At 49.1% G+C, this 26337-nt stretch overlaps 1 protein-coding gene across 4 annotated transcripts in view; it reads left to right on the plus strand.

Annotated features, from left to right (window-relative positions):
* Positions 1 to 26337, plus strand: part of LOC121536829 (protein TANC1) — a 292594-nt gene that overhangs the window by 203339 nt on the left and 62918 nt on the right. The gene's annotated exons all lie outside the window — the stretch shown is intronic.

Genomic DNA, 26337 nt, shown 5'->3' on the forward strand with positions numbered 1-26337 from the left:
TAAACTATACTGAAAATAATTTCACACATATAACAACAGATTAAATAAATTAAGTAAAGTATGATGGGGAGAAAGAGGGAGAATGGGTGAGTTGATGAGCGAGGGGAAGTGAACAATGCATAATTATGTAATCAACAATTGTGAATGAAGAACAGGGCGGGCCATTCTATTGTATTGATCCATGCTAATTATAATCTTAAAATGGTACAGTGCCTTCAGAAAGTATTCACACCCCTTGACTTTTTCCACATTTTGTTTTGTTACAACCTGAATTTAAAATGGATTAAATTGAGACTTTTTGTCACTGGCCTACATACAATACCCCATAATGTCAAAGTGGAATTATGTTTTTTGAAATGTTTACAAATTAATTTAAAATGAAAAGCTGAAATGTCTTGAGTCAAATCAAATCAAATCAAAACAAATTTTATTGGTCACATGCGCCGAATACAACAGGTGCAGACATTACAGTGAAATGCTTACTTACAGCCCTTAACCAACAGTGCATTTATTTTAAACAAAAAAATTAAAAATAAAACAACAACAAAAAAAAGTGTTGAGAAAAAAAAGAGCAGAAGTAAAATAAAGTGACAGTAGGGAGGCTATATATACAGGGGGGTACCGTTGCAGAGTCAATGTGCGGGGGCACCGGCTAGTTGAGGTAGTTGAGGTAATATGTACATGTGGGTAGAGTTAAAGTGACTATGCATAAATACTTAACAGAGTAGCAGCAGCGTAAAAAAGGATAGCCATGATTAGCTGTTCAGGAGTCAATAAGTATTCAACCCCTTTGTTATGGCTAGCCTAAATAAGTTCAGGAATAAAAAAGTGCTTAACACTAGAACCGCCTGGCCTTTCAGCCTATAAGTACCTGCTAGAGAACGTTGCCGCCCATCAACCCACAAGGTGCGAAAACATAAGCACCTAGGCTTGATAAATAGTGCATAAACAATTGTAAAGCATGTTATGCATGAAGAAATATTAGTGGAAATAAAGTATATCCATGTAAAAATATAACAACAGTATTTTTGTGTTTAGATAGAGTCAAAGATATGTTTTGTATAATTCTACAAAACCCTTGTGAAAATGTAGGCCTAAAGCCAATTTTCGACACTTCCAGCCAATGACTCATGAACATTCTAACGGTCTAATAAATACATTTCATAAATGCTATCTGAATTTTGAGAGTTATTTGACAAATGTAAGTGTCATAGAAACAGAAGAATATGCTATGTTTGATAGTATATAGAAACCAAAACGTTTTACCTGCATGTGACTCTGAAGGAGGATTTGATAAAGTGATGCTCCTTTCCCTGCCTCTGTCATTTCCAAGCTGCGCCCATCTCTTCATGTACAATTTGACAACTGATAATATTGTCACTCAGACTATTGTCAATTTAATCTTGTCTTTAGGATAACTCTTATTATGTGTGAAATTAGTTTCGGTGTAGTTTCGATGGGCCGGCTGTGCAGGCTGACTGGCATCGTTTGCTTCCCCTCGCTCATCAATTCGGATAGAGTTAAGGATATGTTTTCCATTATTCTAAAGGCCTTTTGCAACACGTAGCATGTTTTCGTTTCCCTTACAATAAATGTGATTAGTAATAGCGTTATAGTAAATAAAAAAAGTCCCATAACGGCTTCTTTTTACAAAGTAAAACTTAAAACAGATGGTATCAACCCGCAAGGCGCGCAGTCAAATTATTAATATGAGCGCCAACTATGATAAATAGGCATAACACAAACTCATCATTACACTATTGTGGTTCTAAATTAAATCAACCTCTTCACCCTCCTTATCATTTAGTTGGCCTTATTTAAATTTGATTCTAAAGTAATGTGCACAATTATTGCCTTTCATCCATTTGTCATTCATTCAGTGGGCTGGCATCGTTTGCTTCCCTTTCCTTATCAATTCGGATAGAGTCAAGGATATGTTTAGCATTATTCTAAAGGCCTACTGCAACATGTAGGATGTTTTTATTTCCCTTACAATAGATTAGTTTAGTAATAGAGTTATAGTAAATAAAACAGTCCCATAACAACTTATTTTTACAAAGTAAAACAAAATAAAATTATGTCAACCCGCAAGGCGTGCGGTCAAATTATTTGCTATAAACATGAGCGCCAAAGCTGATAAATAGGCATAACACAAACTCATCATTACACTATTGTCTTTCTAAATTAAATCAAGCTCTTCACCTTCCTTATCATTCAGCTAGGTCTAATTTAAATTAAATTGTGAAGTAACCCATTCATCCATTATTATCAAAATTTTGTCATTCATTCAGTGAGGAGAGCGAGGCGCATTAGTGCCTGGCTGGGTACCAACATCCTACAGCGCATTTGTCTTGGCCCATTAAAGTAGGACTAGGTGTGAAAACAACAGGTAAAAGAGCTCTAAATACTTTTCTGTTTGGGATTTCAAAATTCAGACAACTGAGCAATTTAAAATGCAAACATTTAGGAAAAGTCAGGGTAGGAACAGGAGGTAGCTTTTTTGCTGGTTTTATTTATTTACAAATCGAACGTCAGTGGACGTTGACCTATGACGGTTCTAGTGTTAATAAGTCACAAAAGTTGCACTCTGTGTGCAATAATAGTTTTTAACATGATTTTGAATGACTACCTCATCTCTGTACTCCACACATGCAATTATCTGTAAGGTCCGTCAATAGAGCCGTGAATTTAAACACAGATTCAACCACAAAGAGCAGGGAGGTTTTCCAATGCCTATTAGTAAATGGGTAAAAAAAAATGTAAGCAGACATTGACTATCCCTTTGAGCATGGTGACGTTATTAATTACACGTTGGATAGTGTATCAATACATCCAGTCACTACAAAGATACAGGCGTCCTTCTTAACTCAGTTGCCGGAGAGGAAGGAAACTGCTCAGGGATTTCACCATGAGGCCAATGGTGACATTAAAACAGTTACAGAGTTCAATGGCTGTGATAGGAGAAAACTGAGGATGGCTCAACAACATTATAGTTACTCCACAATGCTAACCCAATTTACAGAGTGAAAAGAAGGAAGCCTGTACCGAATAGAAATATTCCAAAATATGCATCCTAAAATTCATGGCAGCAATGTTGTTGAGTGCAGTCCATGTTGTTGAGGGCAGTCCAACGTTATATCTTTCAAAAAAGCCGCGGTAGCATGATTATCTTCACATACTGAACAGCTCAAGTAATGGACAGAAGCATTCTACATGACAGACCAATCCGAACTCATCTCTCGGCATGTCCAGCCAATCCATTATCTCAGCCAATCATGGCTAGCAGGAAGGTTCCTGTCTTTTTCCGTGTCTGAACCAACTAGGCTCATAATTTAACTATTCTATTCGTATTTACAGATGGCATACAAGTTTGTTATTAAGGCACATGAAAGTTCCATTTTCCAGAAGGCATTTCTGCCAAAAAGCGCATTTGATAAAAAAAATAATTTAAAAAACATTCACGGCTCTCCTGTGACGTAGTGACGTGCGACATATGCCTAGTTTCTTGAAGCGGGTCACAATTGACTATTTTTGACTGCTGTTCATTATAATTCCATTATTGCTTTTGTGCCAAGTTTCACTATTTATGAAGGCCACTTGTTGCTTATTATGATGTTTTGGCTACTGGTGTTTTCATAATTTCATCAGTGTTGCAGATGCATGTACAGTGGGGGAAAAAAGTATTTAGTCAGCCACCAATTGTGCAAGTTCTCCCACTTAAAAAGATGAGAGAGGCCTGTAATTTTCATCATAGGTACACGTCAACTATGACAGACAAAATGAGAAAAAGAAATCCAGAAAATCACATTGTAGGATTTTTTATGAATGTATTTGCAAATTATGGTGGAAAATAAGTATTTGGTCAATAACAAAAGTTTCTCAATACTTTGTTATATACCCTTTGTTGGCAATGACACAGGTCAAACATTTTCTGTAAGTCTTCACAAGGTTTTCACACACTGTTGCTGGTATTTTGGCCCATTCCTCCATGCAGATCTCCTCTAGAGCAGTGATGTTTTGGGGCTGTCGCTGGGCAACACGGACTTTCAACTCCCTCCAAAGATTTTCTATGGGGTTGAGATCTGGAGACTGTCTAGGCCACTCCAGGACCTTGAAATGCTTCTTACGAAGCCACTCCTTCGTTGCCCGGGCGGTGTGGTTGGGATCATTGTCATGCTGAAAGACCCAGCCACGTTTCATCTTCAGTGCCCTTACTGATGGAAGGAGGTTTTCACTCAAAATCTCACGATACATGGCCCCATTCATTCTTTCCTTTACACGGATCAGTCGTCCTGGTCCCTTTGCAGAAAAACAGCCCCAAAGCATGATGTTTCCACCCCCATGCTTCACAGTAGGTATGGTGTTCTTTGGATGCAACTCAGCATTCTTTGTCCTCCAAACACGGCGAGTTGAGTTTTTACCAAAAAGTTCTATTTTGGTTTCATCTGACCATATGACATTCTCCCAATCCTCTTCTGGATCATCCAAATGCACTCTAGCAAACTTCAGACGGGCCTGGACATGTACTGGCTTAAGCAGGGGGACACGTCTGGCATTGCAGGATTTGAGTCCCTGGCGGCGTAGTGTGTTACTGATGGTAGGCTTTGTTACTTTGGTCCCAGCTCTCTGCAGATCATTCACTATGTCCCCCCGTGTGGTTCTGGGATTTTTGCTCACCGTTCTTGTGATCATTTTGACCCCACGGGGTGAGATATTGCGTGGACCCCCAGATCGAGGGAGATTATCAGTGGTCTTGTATGTCTTCCATTTCCTAATAATTGCTCCCACAGTTGATTTCTTCAAACCAAGCTGCTTACCTATTGCAGATTCAGTCTTCCCAGCCTGGTGCAGGTCTACAATTTTGTTTCTGGTGTCCTTTGACAGCTCTTTGGTCTTTGCCATAGTGGAGTTTGGAGTGTGACTGTTTGAGGTTGTGGACAGGTGTCTTTTATACTGATAACAAGTTCAAACAGGTGCCATTAATACAGGTAACGAGTGGAGGACAGAGGAGCCTCTTAAAGAAGAAGTTACAGGTCTGTGAGAGCCAGAAATCTTGCTTGTTTGTAGGTGACCAAATACTTATTTTCCACCATAATTTGCAAATAAATTCATTAAAAATCCTACAATGTGATTTTCTGGATTATTTTTTTTCAATTTGTCTGTCATAGTTGACGTGTACCAATGATGAAAATTACAGGCCTCTCTCATCTTTTTAAGTGGGAGAACTTGCACAATTGGTGGCTGACTAAATACTTTTTTCCCCCACTGTATTCTCTTCTCTCTGTCTGCTTCTCCTGTCCTTAATTTCATCCCTCAATCCACCACCGGTAGATTGGGGAGGGAGGCTGTGGCGCCTCCTTGAATCATGTCCTTTCATATCGAGGCTGGGTTATCCTTGAGTATTTATGAGGTTTCATCAAAAACGTAACAGACCATGCGGCACTCAGTTGATTTATGTTTGTTTACATTCATTTATTTGTATCTGAAGCAAGTTAATTAAAACATTTCCCTGGGGTTCCTGGTTGTTTACTGAAGACAATCACACAGAGTCCCCATTAAATTAATTCTCACATCATAGGCCCGTTTGATTTGCAGCGAGCACTGGGCTTAGTTAAATAACCATTCCTCTTGATTCTCCCTCATCAAATGGACATACAATCCAACGCAAAGTCACTCAGGCCCAATTTTCACCTCGGCGGCTCCAATACAATGGAGAGGGAGAGAGTGAGAAGCTAATTCTGGATCCTTAACATGTTGTGATTGCTACTGCACTCTTCTGTCACTCACAGAGAGAGTCAAATGATTTGTCGGGTCATACTCCCCTAGGACTCGTCTCTGTCTGCATCCCAAATGGCACCCTATTCCCTATATAGTGCACAACTTTTGACCAGAGCCCTATGCACTATAAAGGGAAATAGGGTGCCATTTGGGACAACCTCAGTGTTGCCAGGGTAACATGTTAGCAGTGTGGTCAGAAAGACCTCAGGTAGGGTAAATTGGCCAAATCGGAAGGCTGTGGCTCACAGTTCACAACATGAATATAGCAGCTTCCTACAATCTGAGGCGACTTGTCAATACAGAATGGTTTATTCATCGGTTTATTTATTCCACCATACTGTATGGCAGGAATCGTCAACTGGCGGCCCACGGGCCAAATTAGATTTTATTTGGCCCCCCAACGTTCTTAGGACATTAAAGTGTAAAATCACTAGGAATTCACCTCAAAATTATTTTAATTTAGGACATCTATTCCTAAGTATTTCCATTCATAAATAGACCAAGGAGCTGATCGTGAACTACAGGAGAAAGCAGGAAGAGCACGGCCCCATCCACATTGATGTATAGTTGTCATGAGCCCTCTCACTCCACCGGGTTACCACCTTAATGTGTTTCCACTATCTTCCACTCTGCTCATCTCTCTCTCTCTACTCAGCCTAACGAGCTCCACCTGTCCCTGCTCTGCTCGGCTCTAATTACTCTGCCAGCTGCGCTGCATTACCCACTAACCTCTCCCAGTATTTAAAGTCCCGTCTCTCAGCTCTCCTTTGTCAGATCGTCTGCAAAGCTCACACCCGGAACCTGTGTGCTCGCGCTTCTGGCTCACCCTTGTTTTGTGACCCCGGACCTGCCTGATTCTTGGATACTCTTCTGCCCCAGGAAAACCAGACCTGCTTTCTGCCATTACGACTCCTGACTACTCTTCGACCCCGGTAACTCTGACCAGCCTTCTGCCTTGCTACAACGTATTTGGATTTCCCTTGAACTGTACTTCTGCCTTGTTTCATCCGCCCCGTTGTGTCTGTGTTTCCTCCCCCCCCCCAGGACTTCTGGACCACCAACCACCGGCGTCATCGGACGCACCGCTGCCACTGGGGGGGGGGCACAGACCCAGCACATTGGACGGGATAACCCCTGGAGCCTTCACTCACTCCCTACTTCCCTTTTCCCTTAAGTTTTAATAAACTTTCTGGTGTGACGCAATTGTGGTCCTCTTGTCGTCTGTCTGAACCGTGACAGTACGATCTGACCATCATGGACTCAGCGCACACTTCCCCCGACATGGAAACCGAAGAACCTGAGCAACCCACCGCCATGCTACGCCTGGAACACACTGAGAGAGAGCTAGGCCGCATGAGCGGCGACATCACCTCTCTGCTTCAGGTCGGCCACCAACAGCATCAGCAGTTCCAGCAGCACCAGCAGCAGTCCCAGCAGCAGCAACAACAACTCGCCAGGATCATCCAACTCCTCACCAACCTTACCCCAGCCAGTCTGCCCACCAGCCCTGCCTCCGAGTCACCTGCCCCGGTCATTTCAGCCGCTGCCCCGGAACCCAAGATTGGAAACCCCGAGCGGTTCAACGGCGATTCTACCCAGGTCCGGCCATTCCTGACTAGCTGCCGACTTCAGTTCTCCTTGCAGCCAAGGACCTTCGCCACGGAGGGGGCTAGGGTCGGGTATGCCATCACTCACCTGACGGGCCGAGCTCGACTCTGGGGAACAGCAGAGTTCGAACGTCAAACCCCCGCATGTGCAACCTTCGACCTGTTTGCTGAGGAGATGCTGAAGGTGTTTGACCTGGATTCACCAACCGCAGAGGCGTCTCGTGAACTGTTCAGTATTCGACAAGGCAGACGTACAGTCGCAGACCATTCCATCGACTTCCGAACCCTGGCAAGACGAAGTTCTTGGAACACACCATCGTTGGTGGACGCGTTCTTCCATAGCTTGGCTGACTATATCAAGGACGAGTTGGTCTCCCATGAACTGCCTTCCACTCTTGATGAAGCCATCGCACTGACTGTCCGGATCGACAGAAGGATACAGACCCGTCGTCGTGAGAGGGGGCGCCAACCAACTACCGGCATTCGGAGAGATCCGACTGGGCTCCTGTCAGCTACTGCCACTCACCCAAGTCAGCTTGATCAGTCTGAGCCTATGGAGATTGGGCGAGCCTCTCTCACTCCTGCAGAGCGCCAGCGCCGCTTCACCTCAAACCTCTGCCTCTATTGTGGAGGTGATGGACATCGGGTGGTAACCTGCCCTTTTAAAAGCCGAAGCTCACCGGGCATAGGGGGAGTCCGGTTGAGCTCAATGACCATCCAGTCCTCCGACCGCAAACCCTTGCTGCAAGTTCACCTCCGCCTCTCTGACTCTACTCACACCCTGGCTGCTCTGGTGGATTCTGGCGCCGAAGCCAACATAATGGACATCAAGCTGGCACGCCAACTGGGACTGGAGAACCTCCGTTTGACACCTCCTATTCCTGCCCGGGCACTGGACGGACACTTACTCGGATCGGTCACTCATGTCACAGCCCCGGTCTTGATGGGTCTGTCCGGAAACCATCAAGAAACTATCCAGTTTCACCTGCTCCCCTCTCCAGGCCAACCCCTCATCCTGGGTTACCCATGGCTCCGCCCGGCACAACCCTCAGCTCGACTGGGTGACCGGGGTGATCAGGGAGTGGGGAGAGGACTGCCACCGAACCTGCCTGCTTGCTGCCGCACTACCCCCTCGGCCAGTACCTACTAGCTCCGCCCCTGACCTCTCCCATGTCCCAGAATGCTACCATGGTCTCAGAGAAGTGTTTAACAAAGCAAGAGCCACATCTCTGCCCCCTCACCGACCGTACGACTGTGCCATCGACCTCCTCCCTGGAACAGCCCCTCCAAGGGGCCGTCTTTATTCGTTGTCTGCTCCTGAAAGAAGGTCCATGGAGGACTACATCAATGACTCTCTGTCCACAGGATTGATCCGTTCATCTTCATCTCCGGCTGGTGCTGGCTTCTTCTTTGTGGGGAAGAGGACGGATCTCTTCGCCCCTGCATCGACTACAGGGGACTCAACGACATCACAGTGAAAAACCGTTACCCTCTCCCTCTGCTCACCTCTGCTTTTGAGTTGCTCCAGGGAGCCACTGTTTTTACCAAGTTGGATCTCAGAAACGCTTACCACCTAGTGCGGATCCGGGAGGGAGATGAATGGAAGACCGCATTCAATACACCAACAGGCCACTACGAGTATCTGGTTATGCCTTTTGGCCTCACCAATGCTCCTGCTGTGTTCCAGGCTCTAGTGAATGATGTACTGCGGGACATGTTAAACAAGTTTGTCTTCGTTTACCTGGATGACATCTTAATCTACTCCAGAAACCTGTCTGAACACACCCGCCATGTCCAGCAAGTCCTTCATCGTCTTCTGGAGAATTCCCTCTACGCCAAGGCAGAGAAGTGTGAGTTTCACGTCAAGACAGTGGCCTTCCTGGGGTACATAGTGGCAGAGGGAAGTATCCAAATGGATCCTGCCAAAGTATCAGCAGTCACGTCATGGCCAGTTCCGGAGAACAGAAAGAAGCTGCAACAGTTTCTGGGGTTTGCTAACTTCTATAGAAAGTTTATCCGGAACTACAGTACCGTTGCTGCCCCTCTCACTGCTCTAACCAGCACCAAGCAACCCTTCACCTGGACCCCAGCAGCCGACAAGGCCTTCAGTACCCTCAAGGTAAGGTTCACCTCCGCTCCCATCCTCCAGATGCCTGACGTGGACCGGCAATTCATTGTGGAGGTGGACGCCTCGGATGTGGGAGTTGGTGCTGTGATTTCTCAGTGGGCTGCGGAGGATAGGAAGCTCCATCCCTGTGCCTTTTTCTCACGTCGGTTGTCCCCCTCTGAGTGCAATTACGACATAGGGAACCGAGAGCTGCTGGCTGTGAAGCTTGCCTTGGAGGAGTGGCGTCACTGGCTGGAGGGGTCCACCACTCCATTTCTCGTTTGGACCGATCATAAGAACTTGGAGTACATCCGCACGGCCAAACGGTTGAACTCCAGGCAGTCCCGCTGGGCCCTGTTCTTCACCAGGTTTAATTTCACTCTGTCATACCGGCCTGGATCACGCAACACCAAGCCAGACGCCCTCTCCCGTCAATTCCAGAAGGATGACAACCCCTCCAAGGATCCTGTGTCGATTCTGCCAAGTCCCTGCATCGTAGCAGCTCTGACCTGGGCTGTTGAGGAACAGGTGCTGGAAGCTCTCCGTAACCAGCCCGGTCCCAGCACTTGCCCAGCTGACCGCCTTTTGTCCCCGAAAACCTAAGGCCCCAGGTCGTTCAGTGGGGACATGACTCCCGCCTAGCTTGTCACCCTGGCTCCACCCGCACTTACAACCTGCTCGCCCAGAGGTTCTGGTGGCCCGCTCTGAGAAAGGATGTACGGGAATTCGTCCAAGCCTGCCCCATCTGCAACCAACACAAGTCGTCCTGCCAGCCCCCAGCCGGATTGCTGCAGCCCCTGCCTGTGCCCAGAGCGCCCTGGTCTCACATCGCCCTTGACTTTGTCACGGGGCTGCCCCCTTCAAGGGGCAAGACCGTCATTCTCACCATAGTTGACCGATTCAGCAAGATGGCACACTTCATTCCCCTCCCCAAGCTCCCAACCGCCAAGGAGACCGCCCAGGTGGTCCTGGAACACGTCTTCCGGATCCACGGACTGCCAAAGGATGTAGTTTCTGACCGTGGTCCACAATTCTCCTCCGCTTTTTGGAAGGAGTTCTGTCACCTGCTGGGAGCCACAGTCAGTCTGACTTCCGGATTCCATCCCCAATCCAATGGGCAGTCAGAGCGGGCAAATCAGGAGCTCGAGAAGGCACTGCGATGCATGACTTCACGCAACCCCCACTCCTGGTCGCAGCAATTGACATGGGTGGAGTACGCACACAATTCTCTGACCTGCTCTGCCATCGGTATGTCCCCTTTCCAATGTGTTTATGGATACCAGCCTCCTCTATTTGCCAGTCAGGAAGGGGAGGTTACTTGCCCATCTGCACTTGCGTTTGCCCGTCGATGTCGCCGCACCTGGTCACAGGCCCGAGCCACACTTCTCAGATCCGTTGCCAGCTACACTACCGGGGCCAACCGTCGGAGAATCCCCTGCTCCCACCTACCATGTTGGTCAAAGGGTGTGGTTGTCGTCAAGGAACCTGCCACTCAGGGTGGAGTCGCAGAAGTTGGCACCTCGGTTCATTGGCCCATTCCCTATCATAAGAGTGATTAGCCCAACTGCTGTCCGGCTCCAACTGCCTAATTCCATGAGGGTGCACCCCACTTTCCATGTGTCTAAGATTAAGCCCATTCATGAGAGTCCGCTGGTCCCTGCTGCGCCTTGTCCTCCTCCTCCACGGCTCAGTCGATGGTGGTCTGGTTTACACCGTCCGCCGCCTGCTTCGGTCCAGACGGAGGGGTAGGGGTCTCCAGTACCTCATTGACTGGGAGGGCTATGGACCTGAGGAAAGGACCTGGGTGCCAGCTAGTCGGATTGTGGATAGGACTCTCATCACCGCCTTCCACCAACGGCATCCTGATCAACCTGCAATCCGTAGGGGGCCGCCCCAGAGGGATCCCTAACCGTCCTGCCCGCTCGGCTTCCTGTCCTGTGCCTGATCCTGTCTCGGGACCTGTCCCATCTCCCGACCACGGCCCTCCGGCTTCCTCCGAGGATGAGGGCGTTCGCTCGGACCGTTCGGAGGAGTTCCTAGCCCTCCTCCGGCTCCCCTCCTCCCGCCCGGCGTGGTGTTGCTCTTGGGACTTCTGGGGCCGTCCCTTGGGGGGGTTCTGTCATGAGCCCTCTCACTCCACCGGGTTACCACCTTAATGTGTTTCCACTATCTTCCACTCTGCTCATCTCTCTCTCTCTACTCAGCCTAACGAGCTCCACCTGTCCCTGCTCTGCTCGGCTCTAATTACTCTGCCAGCTGCGCTGCATTACCCACTAACCTCTCCCAGTATTTAAAGTCCCGTCTCTCAGCTCTCCTTTGTCAGATCGTCTGCAAAGCTCACACCCCGAACCTGTGTGCTCGCGCTTCTGGCTCACCCCTTGTTTTGTGACCCCGGACCTGCCTGATTCTTGGATACTCTTCTGCCCCAGGAAAACCAGACCTGCTTTCTGCCATTACGACTCCTGACTACTCTTCGACCCCCGGTAACTCTGACCAGCCTTCTGCCTTGCTACAACGTATTTGGATTTCCCTTGAACTGTACTTCTGCCTTGTTTCATCCGCCCCGTTGTGTCTGTGTTTCCTCCCCCCCCAGGACTTCTGGACCACCAACCACCGGCGTCATCGGACGCACCGCTGCCACTGGGGGGGGGCACAGACCCAGCACATTGGACGGGATAACCCCTGGAGCCTTCACTCACTCCCTACTTCCCTTTTCCCTTAAGTTTTAATAAACTTTCTGGTGTGACGCAATTGTGGTCCTCTTGTCGTCTGTCTGAACCGTGACAATAGTAGCAAGTTGAGAGCTTCAAGTTCCTTGGCGTCCACATTACTAAGGATTTAACATGGTCCACACACACCCGCACAGTCGTGAGGAGGGCACGGCAGTGCCTCTTCCCCCTCAGGAGGCTTAAAAGATTTGTCATGGGCCCTCAGATCCTCAAAAAGTTATACAGCTGCACAATCGAGAGCATCTTGACTGGCTCCATCACCGCTTGGTATGGCAAATGCACCTCGACCGCAAAGCAATACAGAGGGTGGTGCAGAGAGCCCAGTACATCACTGGGGCCGAGCTCCCTACAATCCAGGACCTCTATATCAGGCGGTGCCAAAAGACTCCAGCCACCCATGCCATAGACTGTTCACTCTGCTACCATCTGGCAAACGGTACCGGAGCATCGGCTCTCGGACCAACAGGCTTCGAGACAGCTTCTACCCCCAACCCATAAGACTGCTAAATAGCCATAAGTCTGATAAATACTGTAGTTAATTAATAGTTACCCGGACTATCTGCACTGACCCTGTCTTGCACTGACTCTATGCACATTCATAAGACTACAATGCCTTGCAAAAGTATTCATCCCCCTTGGCTTTTTTCCTATTTTGTTGCATTACAACCTGTCATTTAAATGGATTTTTATTTGGATTTCATGTAATGGACATACACAAAATAGTCAAAATTGTTGAAGTGAAATGAAAAAAAATAACTTGTTTCAAAAAATTCAAAAACATTAATAACGGAAAAGTGTTGCGTGCATATGTATTCACCCGCTTTGCTATGAAGTACCTAAATAAGATCTGGTGCAACCAATTACCTTCAGAAGTCACATAATTAGTTAAATAAAGTCCACCTGTGTGCAATCTAAGTGTCACATGATCTGTCACATGTTCTGAAAGGCCCCAGAGTCTGCAACACCACTAAGCAAGGGGCACCACCAAGCAAGCGGCACCATGAAGGCCAAGGAGCTCTCCTAACAGGCCAGGGACAATGTTGTGGAGAAGTACAGATCAGGGTTGGGTTATAAAAAAATATCAGAAACTTTGAACATCCCACGGAGCACCATTAAATCCATTATTAAAAAATGGAAATAATATGGCACCACAACAAACCTGCCAAGAGAGGGCCGCCCACCAAAACTCACGGACCAGGTAAGGAGGGCATTAATCAGAGAGGCAACAAAGAGACCAAAGATAACCCTGAAGGAGCTGCAATGCTGTCCATAGGACCACTTTAAGCCGTACACTCCACAGAGCTGGGCTTTACGGAAGAGTGGCCAGAAAAAAACCATTGCTTAATGAAAAAAATAAGCAAACACGTTTGGTGTTCGCCAAAAGGCATGTGGGAGACTCCCAAAACATATGGAAGAAGGTACTCTGGTCAGATGAAACGCTATGTCTGGCGCAAACCCAACACCTCTCATCACCCCGAGAACACCATCCCCACAGTGAAGCATGGTGGTGGCAACATCATGCTTTGGGGAAGTTTTTCATCGGCAGGGACGGGGAAACTGGTCAGAATTGAAGGAATGATGGATGGGGCAAAATACAGGGAAATTCTTGAGGGAAACCTGTTTCAGTCTTCCAGAGATTTGAGACTGGGACGGAGGTTCACCTTCCAGCAGGACAATGACCCTAAGCATACTGCTAAAGCAACACTCGAGTGGTTTAAGGGGAAACATTTAAATGTCTTGGAATGGCCTAGTCAAAGCCCAGACCTCAATCCAATTGAGAATCTGTGGTATGACTTAAAGATTGCTGTACACCAGCGGAACCCATCCAATTTGAAGGAGCTGGATCAGTTTTGCCTTGAAGAATGGGCAAAAATCCCAGTGGCTAGATGTGCCAAGTTTATAGAGACATACCCCAAGAGAATTGCAGGTGTAATTGCTGCAAAAGGTGGCTCTACAAAGTATTTACTTTGAGGGGGGGTGAATTGTTATGAACGCTCAAGTCTTCTGTTTTTTTGTCTTATTTCTTGTTTGTTTCACAATTAAAAATATTTTGCATCTTCAAAGTGGTAGGTATGTTGTGTAAATCAAATGATACAAACCCCCCCAAAATCGATATATGTATATACAGTGCCTTCGGAAAGTATTCAGACCCCTTGACTTTTTCTACATGTTGTTACATTACAGCCTTATTCTAAAATTGATTAAATTGTTTTTTTCCCCCTCATTGATCTACACACAATACCCCATAATGACAAAGCAAAAACAGGTTTATTTTTACTTTGTTCTACGTTGTAGAATAATAGTGAAGACATCAAAACGATGAAATAACACATATGGAATCATGTCGAACCAAAAAAGTGCTAAACAAATCAAAATATATATTTTATTTTTTATTCTTCAAATAGCCACCCTTTGCCTTGATGACAGCTTTGCACATTGATCTGGTGCTCCCTGTATATACATGTAGCTCCATTCTTGTGTATTTTATTCCTCTTGTTTTACTATTTTTTGTTTTTTTACTCTGTATCGTTGATCATGATTATGTTTTTGTCAAATACAATATCTGTTTGGGCTTCTTTTGTTAATTTGCAGAGTACAAATTATTTATAATTATGTTCGGGCCCCCTGACCATCCGCTTGAAAAAATCGGTCCCCGGCTGAACCTAGTTAAGGACCCCTGCTCTATGGCTTGGCTTTGCAACTTGTTATATACAATGCCTTCAGAAAGTATTCACACCCCTTTATTTTTTCAATAAAAATTTGTATTACAGCAATAGTACAAATTCATTAAATTGAGATTGGCCTACACACAATACCCCATAATGTCAAAGTGGAAGTATGTTTTTTTAGTTTTTACAAATTCATTAAAAATAAAAAGGTGAAATGTCTTGAGTCAATAAATATTCAACCCCTTTGTAATGGCAAGCCTAAATAAGTTCAGGAGCAAAAATCTGCATAACAAGTCACATGATACGTTTTTGAATGACTACCTCATCTCTGTGCCCCACACATACAATTATCTGTAAGATTCCTCAGTCGAGCAGTGAATTTCAAACACAGATTCAAACACAAATACCAGGGAGGTTTTCCAATGCCTCACAAAGAAGGGCACTTATTGGTAGATGGGTAAAAAAAAAAAAAAAAGCAGACATTGAATATCCCTTTGAGCATGGTGAAGTTATAAATTACACTTTGGATAGTGCATCAATAAATGCAGTCAATACAAAGATACAGGTGTCCTTCCTAACTCAGTTGCCGGAGAAGAAGGAAACCGCTCAGGGATTTCACAATGAGGCCAATGGTGACTTTAAAATAGTTACAGAGTTTAATGGCTGTGATAGGAGAAATGTCACGAACGTCGAAGGATGAGGACCAAGGCGCAGCGTGATGAGCGAACATACTTTACTTTATTAAGTATCACACGATAAACAAAACAATAAACGATAACGTGACGTCCTAGGTCTAAACACAACCAACACGGAACAAGATCCCACAACTACTCTGGGAAAACAGCCTGTCTAAATGTGGTTCCCAATCAGAGACAACCAGCCACAGCTGACACTCGTTGCCTCTGATTGAGAACCACACTGGCCAACATAGAAATAGAACAACTAGAATCTACAACATAGAACATAAACACATAGAATTTACACACCCTGGCTCAACATATAGAGTCCCCAGAGCCAGGGTGTGACAGTACCCCCCCCCCCAAAGGCGCGGACTGCGACCGCGCCTAAACATAAACCAAACAGGGGAGGGCTGCGTGGGCTTTCCTCCTCGGAGGCGGTTCCGGCTCCGGGCTAGACCACCACCCTTCAACCATCCCTCCGTAGCGCCCCTGGTCCGGTCTGGCCCCGCTGGCTGGAGCTGGACTGGACATCGTAGGAGCGGATACCTTAGGCTCCGGTGTGGAGCAGCTGACCGGTACCTGACCAGGCACCGGTGACCCAGGCACGGGTTGTGCCGGACTGACGACGCGCACCCCTGGCTTGGTGCGTGGAGCAGGAACGGGCCGGACCGGGCTGACGATGCGCACCCCTGGCTTGGTGCGTGGAGCAGCAACAGGCCGGACCGGGCTGACGATGCGCACCCCTGGCTTGGTGCGTGGAGCAGGAACGGGCCGGGCCGGGCTGGCGACGCGCACCATTGGCTTGGTGCGGGAAGCAGGAACAGGCCGGGCCGGGCTGGCGACACACACCGTAGGCTTGGTGCGGGGAGCAGGAACAGGCGGGGCCGGGCTGGCGACGCGCACCATTAGCTTGGTGCTGGGAGCAGGAACAGGCCGGGCCGGGCTGGCGACGCGCACCATTAGCTTGGTGCGGGGAGCAGGAACAGGCCGGGCCGGGCTGGCGACGCGCACCATTAGCTTGGTGCGGGGAGCAGGAACAGGCCGGGCCGGGCTGGCGCGCGCACCATTAGCTTGGTGCGGGGAGCAGGAACAGGCCGGGCCGGGCTGGCGACGCGCACCATAGGCTTGGTGCGGGGAGCAGGAACAGGCCGGGCCGGGCTGGCGACGCGCACCATTAGCTTGGTGCGGGGAGCAGGAACAGGCCGGGCCGGGCTGGCGACACGCACCATTAGCTTGGTACGGGGAGCAGGAACAGGCCGGGCCGGGCTGGCGACGCGCACCATTAGCTTGGTGCGGAGAGCAGGAACAGGCCGGGCCGGGCTGGCGACGCGCACCATAGGCTTGGTGCGGGGAGCAGGAACAGGCCGGGCCGGGCTGGCAACGCGCACCATTAGCTTGGTGCGGGGAGCAGGAACAGGCCGGGCCGGGCTGGCGACGCGCACCATTAGCTTGGTGCGGGGAGCAGGAACAGGCCGGGCCGGGCTGGCGACGCGCACCATAGGCTTGGTGCGGGGAGCAGGAACAGGCCGGGCCGGGCTGGCGACGCGCACCATTAGCTTGGTGCGGGGAGCAGGAACAGGCCGGGCCGGGCTGGCAACGCGCACCATTAGCTTGGTGCGGGGAGCAGGAACAGGCCGGGCCGGGCTGGCGACGCGCACCATAGGCTTGGTGCAGGGAGCAGGAACAGGCCGGGCCGGGCTGGCGACGCGCACCATTAGCTTGGTGCGGGGAGCAGGAACAGGCCGGGCCGGGCTGGCGGCGCACCATTAGCTTGGTGCGAGGAGCAGGAACAGGCCGGGCCGGGCTGGCGACGCGCATCATTAGCTTGGTGCGGGGAGCAGGAACAGGCCGGGCCGGGCTGGCGACGCTCACCATTAGCTTGGTGCAGGGAGCAGGAACAGGCCGGGCCGAAGCTGGCGACACGCACCGTAGGCTTGGTGCGAGGGGCAGGAACAGGCCGGGCCGGGCTGGCGACGCGCACCGTAGGCTTGGTGCGAAGGGCAGGAACAGGCCGGGCCGGGCTGGCGACGCTCACCATTAGCTTGGTGCAGGGAGCAGGAACAGGCCGGGCCGAGCTGGCGGCCAGCGCACCGTAGGCTTGGTGCGAGGGCAGGAACAGGCCGGGCCGGGCTGGCGGCGCGCACCGTGAGGCTTGGTGCGAAGGGCAGGAACAGGCCGGGCCGGGCTGGCGGCAGCGCACCGTAGGCTTGGTGCGAAGGGCAGGAACAGGCCGGGCCGGGCTGGCGACGCGCACCGTGAGGCTTGGTGCGAGGGGCAGGAACAGGCCGGGCCGGGCTGGCGGGCGCACCGTAGGCTTGGTGCGAGGGGCAGGAACAGGCCGAGCCGGGCTGGCGACACGCACCGTAGGCTTGGTGCGAGGAGCAGGAACAGGCCGGGCTGGGCTGGCGGCAGCGCACCATTAGCTTGGTGCGGGGAGCAGGAACAGGCCGGGCCGGGCTGGCGACGCGCACCATAGGCTTGGTGCGGGAGCAGGAACAGGCCGGGCCGGGCTGGCGACGCGCACCGTTAGCTTGGTGCGGGGAGCAGGAACAGGCCGGGCCGGGCTGGCGACACGCACCATTAGCTTGGTACGGGAGCAGGAACAGGCCGGGCCGGGCTGGCGACGCGCACCATTAGCTTGGTGCGGAGAGCAGGAACAGGCCGGGCCGGGCTGGCGACGCGCACCATAGGCTTGGTGCGGGGAGCAGGAACAGGCCGGGCCGGGCTGGCAACGCGCACCATTAGCTTGGTGCGGGGAGCAGGAACAGGCCGGGCCGGGCTGGCGACGCGCACCATTAGCTTGGTGCGGGGAGCAGGAACAGGCCGGGCCGGGCTGGCGACGCGCACCATAGGCTTGGTGCGGGGAGCAGGAACAGGCCGGGCCGGGCTGGCGACGCGCACCATTAGCTTGGTGCGGGGAGCAGGAACAGGCCGGGCCGGGCTGGCAACGCGCACCATTAGCTTGGTGCGGGGAGCAGGAACAGGCCGGGCCGGGCTGGCGACGCGCACCATAGGCTTGGTGCAGGGAGCAGGAACAGGCCGGGCCGGGCTGGCGACGCGCACCATTAGCTTGGTGCGGGGAGCAGGAACAGGCCGGGCCGGGCTGGCGACGCGCACCATTAGCTTGGTGCGAGGAGCAGGAACAGGCCGGGCCGGGCTGGCGACGCGCATCATTAGCTTGGTGCGGGGAGCAGGAACAGGCCGGGCCGGGCTGGCGACGCTCACCATTAGCTTGGTGCAGGGAGCAGGAACAGGCCGGGCCGAGCTGGCGACACGCACCGTAGGCTTGGTGCGAGGGGCAGGAACAGGCCGGGCCGGGCTGGCGACGCGCACCGTAGGCTTGGTGCGAAGGGCAGGAACAGGCCGGGCCGGGCTGGCGACGCTCACCATTAGCTTGGTGCGAAGGGAGCAGGAACAGGCCGGGCCGAGCTGGCGACGCGCACCGTAAGCTTGGTGCGAGGGGCAGGAACAGGCCGGGCCGGGCTGGCGACGCGCACCGTAGGCTTGGTGCGAAGGGCAGGAACAGGCCGGGCCGGGCTGGCGACGCGCACCGTAGGCTTGGTGCGAAGGGCAGGAACAGGCCGGGCCGGGCTGGCGACGCGCACCGTAGGCTTGGTGCGAGGGGCAGGAACAGGCCGGGCCGGGCTGGCGACGCGCACCGTAGGCTTGGTGCGAGGGGCAGGAACAGGCCGAGCCGGGCTGGCGACACGCACCGTAGGCTTGGTGCGAGGAGCAGGAACAGGCCGGGCTGGGCTGTGGAGACGGATTGGAGGCCTGGAGTGAAGAGCTGACACAACCCGTCCTGGCTGAATGCCTACCTTCACACACTCTGTGTGAGGCATCAGCACATGACGTACAGGGCTGTGTACACGTACTGGCATAACAGCACGTGACACTGGCGCAGGATATCCGGGACCGAGGAGGGGCACTGGAGGCCACGAGCGCTGAGCCGGCACACTCCGTCCCTGGCTGCATGCCCACCTTCGCACGACACGTGCGGGGGTGCTCGCACAGGACGTACCGGACTATGCCGGACCACTCGTGGCACAGTACGCAGCTCCGCATACCCCGGAACCTGCCCAGTCTCATGCTGCCATGCCTGAGTACGGGGAGTTGGCTCTGCTCTACATCCAGGCTCCGCCAACCTGCCTTCCGGCCCCCCAAACCCGGTGGCCTCCTCTCCTAATCTCCCAATTCGCCCTGTGGCAGCCTCCTGCTGCCCCATCGCCCATGCCGTGTGCCCCCCCCCCCCTAAAAATTTCTTGGGGGTGCCTCTCGCCTGTCCGACCACGGCCCGGTTGGCGCCACTTCTCCTCTCCTGCCTGGGTCTCCCCCTTCATAGCCTTCCGGTACCGGACGGCCTCCTCCTCCGTAATCTGCCCCCAACCGAGGAGGACATCCACTAGAGTTACCTCCTGCGTGTGTTCCTGGACACGCTGTTTGGTCCTGTGGTGGTGGGATCTTCTGTCACGAACGTCGAAGGATGAGGACCAAGGCGCAGCGTGATGAGCGAACATACTTTACTTTATTAAGTATCACACGATAAACAAAACAATAAACGATAACGTGACGTCCTAGGTCTAAACACAACCAACACGGAACAAGATCCCACAACTACTGTGGGAAAACAGCCTGTCTAAATGTGGTTCCCAATCAGAGACAACCAGCCACAGCTGACACTCGTTGCCTCTGATTGAGAACCACACGGGCCAACATAGAAATAGAACAACTAGAATCTACAACATAGAACATAAACACATAGAATTTACACACCCTGGCTCAACATATAGAGTCCCCAGAGCCAGGGTGTGACAAGAAAACTGAGGATGGATCAACAACATTGTAGTTACTCCACAATACTAACCTGAATGACAGAGTGAAAAGAAGGAAGCCTGTACAGAATAATAATGTGCAAGTAGACTTACGCAGAAAGACTCAAAGCTGTAATCGCTGCCAAAGGTGATTCTAACTTGTATTGACTTAGAGGTTGAAATTTGCTAACATTTCTAAAAGAGGTTTTCACTTTGTCGTTATGTGGTATTGTATGTAGATGAGTGAGAAAAGTAATATATTTATTCCATTTTGAATTCAGGCTGTAACACAACAAAAGGTGGAATAAGTCAAGGGGTATGAATACTTTCTGAAGGCACTGTAGTTGCTGTTATATTCACTGGACAGCATTATATAATAGTTCACCATAATAATATAAAAAGGACCTGTATATTTAGTCAGAATTAATCTAAGATAACTCAAGAAATCAGTCATTCGTTTTGAAGTTTAAATAAAATGTTTGGTGCAGTATTTCGCAAGTTATATTTTTCTCCATGAAATGCGATGTGTCTCTCGTTGAATGACAGCAAACACTTCATTGAAGAATCCCTACTACAATCAACGACGAAGGGGCGTAGACTTCGGCTTGCCTCAAGAACATTTTTGTGTGCACAAACAGCAGAAAAATATGCACAAACTTCTTCGGATGGAAAGCATGCGGACCCCTTTACCCCTTCAATGTAGGATGATACATATGCAGAATAATCAGATCAAATTGTGATGTTATGCTGTGGGCCAAAAACTCCATCCCACCTGAACAGGCTCTTACACTAAAAGGGTATTATCATAATTTTAACGATTTCAGAGTGTTATTTCGACCTCATAGTGTGGAAATATCTTAACAAAAAATTGGAAAATCTAGTTTTTGACTTCACTGCCCCTTTAACATCTTTAAACTCTGCGAATCCCTCATGCCAATTATGCACTAAACTGCTTTCAACGGCGTCTCTCAAAGGAGCGTTCCTGTAGTGTTGTTACTGCTGCGCAACATTGCATCGTCTGTCATCACGGCTAAATGAAAAGGAGATGCCGCTCTTCAAATTCACCCTCATATCCAGGGCACTCACTGATGCATGCACAAAGTATTTGATGCTTTTGCAGTAGCAATTAGGCACTGCTATCGCTTGATTCGCTTATACAGTGGGGAAAAAAAGTATTTAGTCAGCCACCAATTGTGCAAGTTCTTCCACTTAAAAAGATGAGAGAGGCCTGTAATTTTCATCATAGGTACACGTCAACTATGACAGACAAAATGAGAAAAATAAATCCAGAAAATCACATTGTAGGATTTTTTATGAATTTATATGCAAATTATGGTGGAAAATAAGTATTTGGTCAATAACAAAAGTTTCTCAATACTTTGTTATATACCCTTTGTTGGCAATGACACAGGTCAAACGTTTTCTGTAAGTCTTCACAAGGTTTTCACACACTGTTGCTGGTATTTTGGCCCATTCCTCCATGCAGATCTCCTCTAGAGCAGTGATGTTTTGGGGCTGTCGCTGGGCAACACTGACTTTCAACTCCCTCCAAAGATTTTCTATGGGGTTGAGATCTGGAGACTGGCTAGGCCACTCCAGGACCTTGAAATGCTTCTTACGAAGCCACTCCTTCGTTGCCCGGGCGGTGTGTTTGGGATCATTGTCATGCTGAAAGACCCAGCCACGTTTCATCTTCAATGCCCTTGCTGATGGAAGGAGGTTTTCACTCAAAATCTCACGATACATGGCCCCATTCATTCTTTCCTTTACACGGATCAGTCGTCCTGGTCCCTTTGCAAAGCATGATGTTTCCATCCCCATGCTTCACAGTAGGTATGGTGTTCTTTGGATGCAACTCAGCATTCTTTGTCCTCCAAACACGACGAGTTGAGTTTTTACCAGAAAGTTCTATTTTGGTTTCATCTGACCATATGACATTCTCCCAATCCTCTTCTGGATCATCCAAATGCACTCTAGCAAACTTCAGACGGGCCTGGACATGTACTGGCTTAAGCAGGGGGACACGTCTGGCACTGCAGGATTTGAGTCCCTGGCGGCGTAGTGTGTTACTGATGGTAGGCTTTGTTACTTTGGTCCCAGCTCTCTGCAGGTCATTCACTAGGTCCCCCCGTGTGGTTCTGGGATTTTTGCTCACCGTTCTTGTGATCATTTTGACCCCACGGGGTGAGATCTTGCGTGGAGCCCCAGATGGAGGGAGATTATCAGTGGTTATTGTATGTCTTCCATTTCCTAATAATTGCTCCCACAGTTGATTTCTTCAAACCAAGCTGCTTACCTATTGCAGATTCAGTCTTCCCAGCCTGGTGCAGGTCTACAATTTTGTTTCTGGTGTCCTTTGACAGCTCTTTGGTCTTGGCCATAGTGGAGTTTGGAGTGTGACTGTTTGAGGTTGTGGACAGGTGTCTTTTATACTGATAACAAGTTCAAACAGGTGCCATTAATACAGGTAACGAGTGGAGGACAGAGGAGCCTCTTAAAGAAGAAGTTACAGGTCTGTGAGAGCCAGAAATCTTGCTTGTTTGTAGGTGACCAAATACTTATTTTCCACCATAATTTGCAAATAAATTCATAAAAAATCCTACAATGTGATTTTCAGATTTTTTTTTTCTCAATTTGTCTGTCATAGTTGACGTGTACTTATGATGAAAATTACAGGCCTCTCTCATCTTTTTAAGTGGGAGAACTTGCACAATTGGTGGCTGACTAAATACTTTTTTTCCCCACTGTATGAGCACAATCACACTTCAAGGTTTTGTCCCTGAATTGGAAATTAATGACAGTCAGTCAAATCTCTGGAAACATCCAGTTGTACTGCAGAGAATCACCTAGAAATAAGTGACAAACACCAGATGTTCATGTCTCTTTGATGAGGTAGTGGTCTGCATGGGATGTACAGTATATGGTCCACATCTGTGAGACATTGTAACGCACTGTTACTGCATCCTTCCTCTCAGATGACTACAGAGTAGCTGTTCAGGAAAACAGTTTCTGATTAGCAAGCTGCTGTCTCCTTTCTTTCATTCTAATCCATCCCCAACAATGGACATCTACCTGCCCCACGCCCAGTGTCTAACGGCATTGTGTCTCTCTCACAGCAGTATGTCATATCGATGGCAAAGCTAGGTTTTCCCTCGAATACAGCTCTTTATTATTCTGCATTCTTTTGTCGGTACAGCTCGTTTGACTTAATCGTCTCAGTGTGAGAAATGTCTTGGCAGCAGAGCTGGTAACAGTACCTTGGCAATGGTCCTTTCTTCTGCCGCTTTATCATTATGCTCTGTGAAAAAGTGGAATTCTCTGTAGATTAATCATGTTAGCTTGGCCATCCCTCTCAGAAGGTTGCGTTGGGCCAGGAAGTTTACCCCCAAGGAGGTGTAGGACAAGCCATCCCTATTAACCCTGTCTGTCCAAACAAGAAAGGACGCCATCCGTTAAGCAGACGATTCAATAATAATTTGATAATTTCATTGGAAATCATGAAGAAAGCAGCCGTAATGGTGGCAGCCAGGCCTGCGCCTTAAGGTCCTCCTTCCCTCGTCCTAGGCCACAATCGTGTGCCACCTTCCTCTGCCATTTAGATCTCAGTGACAGAGATCATCATTAGGGCACTACTTTGTTACCGTTAAAGTGCTTACTCTTGTTTTATCTTTTGGCGAGGGTTATATTTCTCTCATTTTAAATTAGACAATTTGGGCGTGATTTACTCGCCGGTAGCATCCAAGACATTTGCGTGGCCATATTTATACTGATAGTGAATGTGCGGTTCTGAGACTGGTGTTGTTCAGGGCCAACTGTCTCTCTGACCTCTCTGGGACGTCTTTGTCATTGTGCCTGGGGACAGGCTCCAGGTCTGCAGTCCTTCTGCAGTAGACCCAGGCAGAGGCAGGGCACTAAGGTGCGGTAACCAGTCACCTGCTTCTCCCTCCTCTTGTCCTGCTGCCCTGTAAAGTGTGTCAGCTCCTCCAGGTATGATTGTAATTAGGACACAGAGAGAGAGAGCCACAGATCCACAGGGTCCCACCGCCCCTCTCCCGTCCCCCACCCTCTGTCCAATTCAGATGTCCGTGAACACAGCAGAACCTGTTCAGCACAAGGCACAGGCAGCACATCCTACTTTTAGAGCTCCACTTGGGAGCCAGTAATTGGGGACGTTAGCTGAGGTCGTTGAGCATTGCTTCAACCAGTTCATCATCATCCCATCTGTCTGGGTAGGGGATGCCACCTGGGTCGTATTCATTAGTGCACAACGTAGCAAAATGTTTCGCAATGGAAAACTAAAACTAATATTTCTTGTTGGACAAATCCAAGTAGGCCCCTACCCGTTTCAGCCCATTTGCTTCCGTTTCGTTCCTAGTGAATACGACCTTGCTCAAGTGGGCTGGATTGGGTTATAGCCTAGTGGGTGTTGGTTAGTCAGACGACTGCGTATGAAGGTCACAATACAAGAACACGCCTTCAAGTCCCAGCTTTGGTTTCAGACTAACAAATAGCTACTGTATTTTCTCACCGCCAAATTCCATTTTATAATGGCGAAAGTGGAATGAGGTCAGTGCTGGCTTAGTCTGTATGCCGAGCTGCTTTTTTTAAGGCCCTATAAAATCTGCGTTGAGGAGAATGGGGGGGTACACATAGATGCAAATGATAACCGTCTTCTGGTAGAGATGGAAAGGCTTTCCCATAAACCTTCCCAATTATATGTTAACTACAAAGTAGACAATTTCTACCTGGCAGAATGATATCATGATTATTTGCATCAATCCAGTGGCCATTTCTTTTGCAAACTCTGCAATTACATGAGTGCTTACCAAACAACGGTCTCTTGCTGGTGCGCAGATATGTTAATGGTTAACTACACCCCAAAATAAAAATGTATTTGATTTTTCCCAGACCTCAAGTGGTCTCCTGATGTGGTTTAACCCTTGGCCTACAATGGTCGCGCCCTCGCGGAAATATAATGGAATATTAATACAAAAATCCCCATAAAAATCAGTCTGTTTAAGCTAGAGATATGTTTTTTTGCATGGGATGTGCCTCAATCCATCACACCCGCCGATATCGCCCTTCCGCATCTGCGGTGAAAGGTGGCAGAGCGTTGTTTGTCAGACCATGAGACATCCCAAAATTCAGTCTTCTCACGAAAATGTCTGTAGCGTCCGAACGGTTTGGCCTACATTATGACCACTCTATTGAAAGCTGAGACTCTCATGAACACGCTGGTGTTCTCCGCCCACAAGTGTCACAAGACTGATCTGAAGTTCCCTGGTACCAGTTTAAAAAAATTAATGGACGTACAGTACCAGTCAAAAGTTTGGACACACCTACTCATTCCAGGGTTTTTCTTTATTTTTACTATTTTCTACATTGTAGAATAATAGTGAAGACATCAAACTATGAAATAACACATATGGAATCATGTAGTAACCAAAACAGTGTTGAACAAATCAAAATATATTTTATATTTGAGATTCTTCAAAGTAGCCACCCTTTGCCTTGACAACAGCTTTCACACTCTTGGCATTCTCTAAACCAGCTTCATGAAGTAGTCACCTGGAATGCGTTTCAATTAACAGGTGTGCCTTGTTAAAAGTTAATTTGTGGAATTTCTTTCCTTTTTAATGCGTTTGAGCCAATCAGTTGTGTTCTGTCAAGGTAGGGGTGGTATACAGAATATAGCCCTATTTGGTAAAAGACCAAGTCCATATTATGGCAAGAACAGCTCAAATAAGCAAAGAGAAATGACAGTCCATCATTACTTCAAGACATGAAGGTCAGTCAATCCGGAAAATTTCAAGAACTTTGAAAGTTTCTTCAAGTGCAGTCGCAAAAACCATCAAGCGCTATGATGAAACTGGCTCTCATGAGGACCGCCACAGGAATGGAAGACCCAGAGTTACCTCTGCTGCGGAGGATAAGTTCATTAGAGTTACCAGCCTCA

This window comes from Coregonus clupeaformis, chromosome 23, assembly GCF_020615455.1.
Source record: "Coregonus clupeaformis isolate EN_2021a chromosome 23, ASM2061545v1, whole genome shotgun sequence".
NCBI lineage: Eukaryota > Metazoa > Chordata > Actinopteri > Salmoniformes > Salmonidae > Coregonus > Coregonus clupeaformis.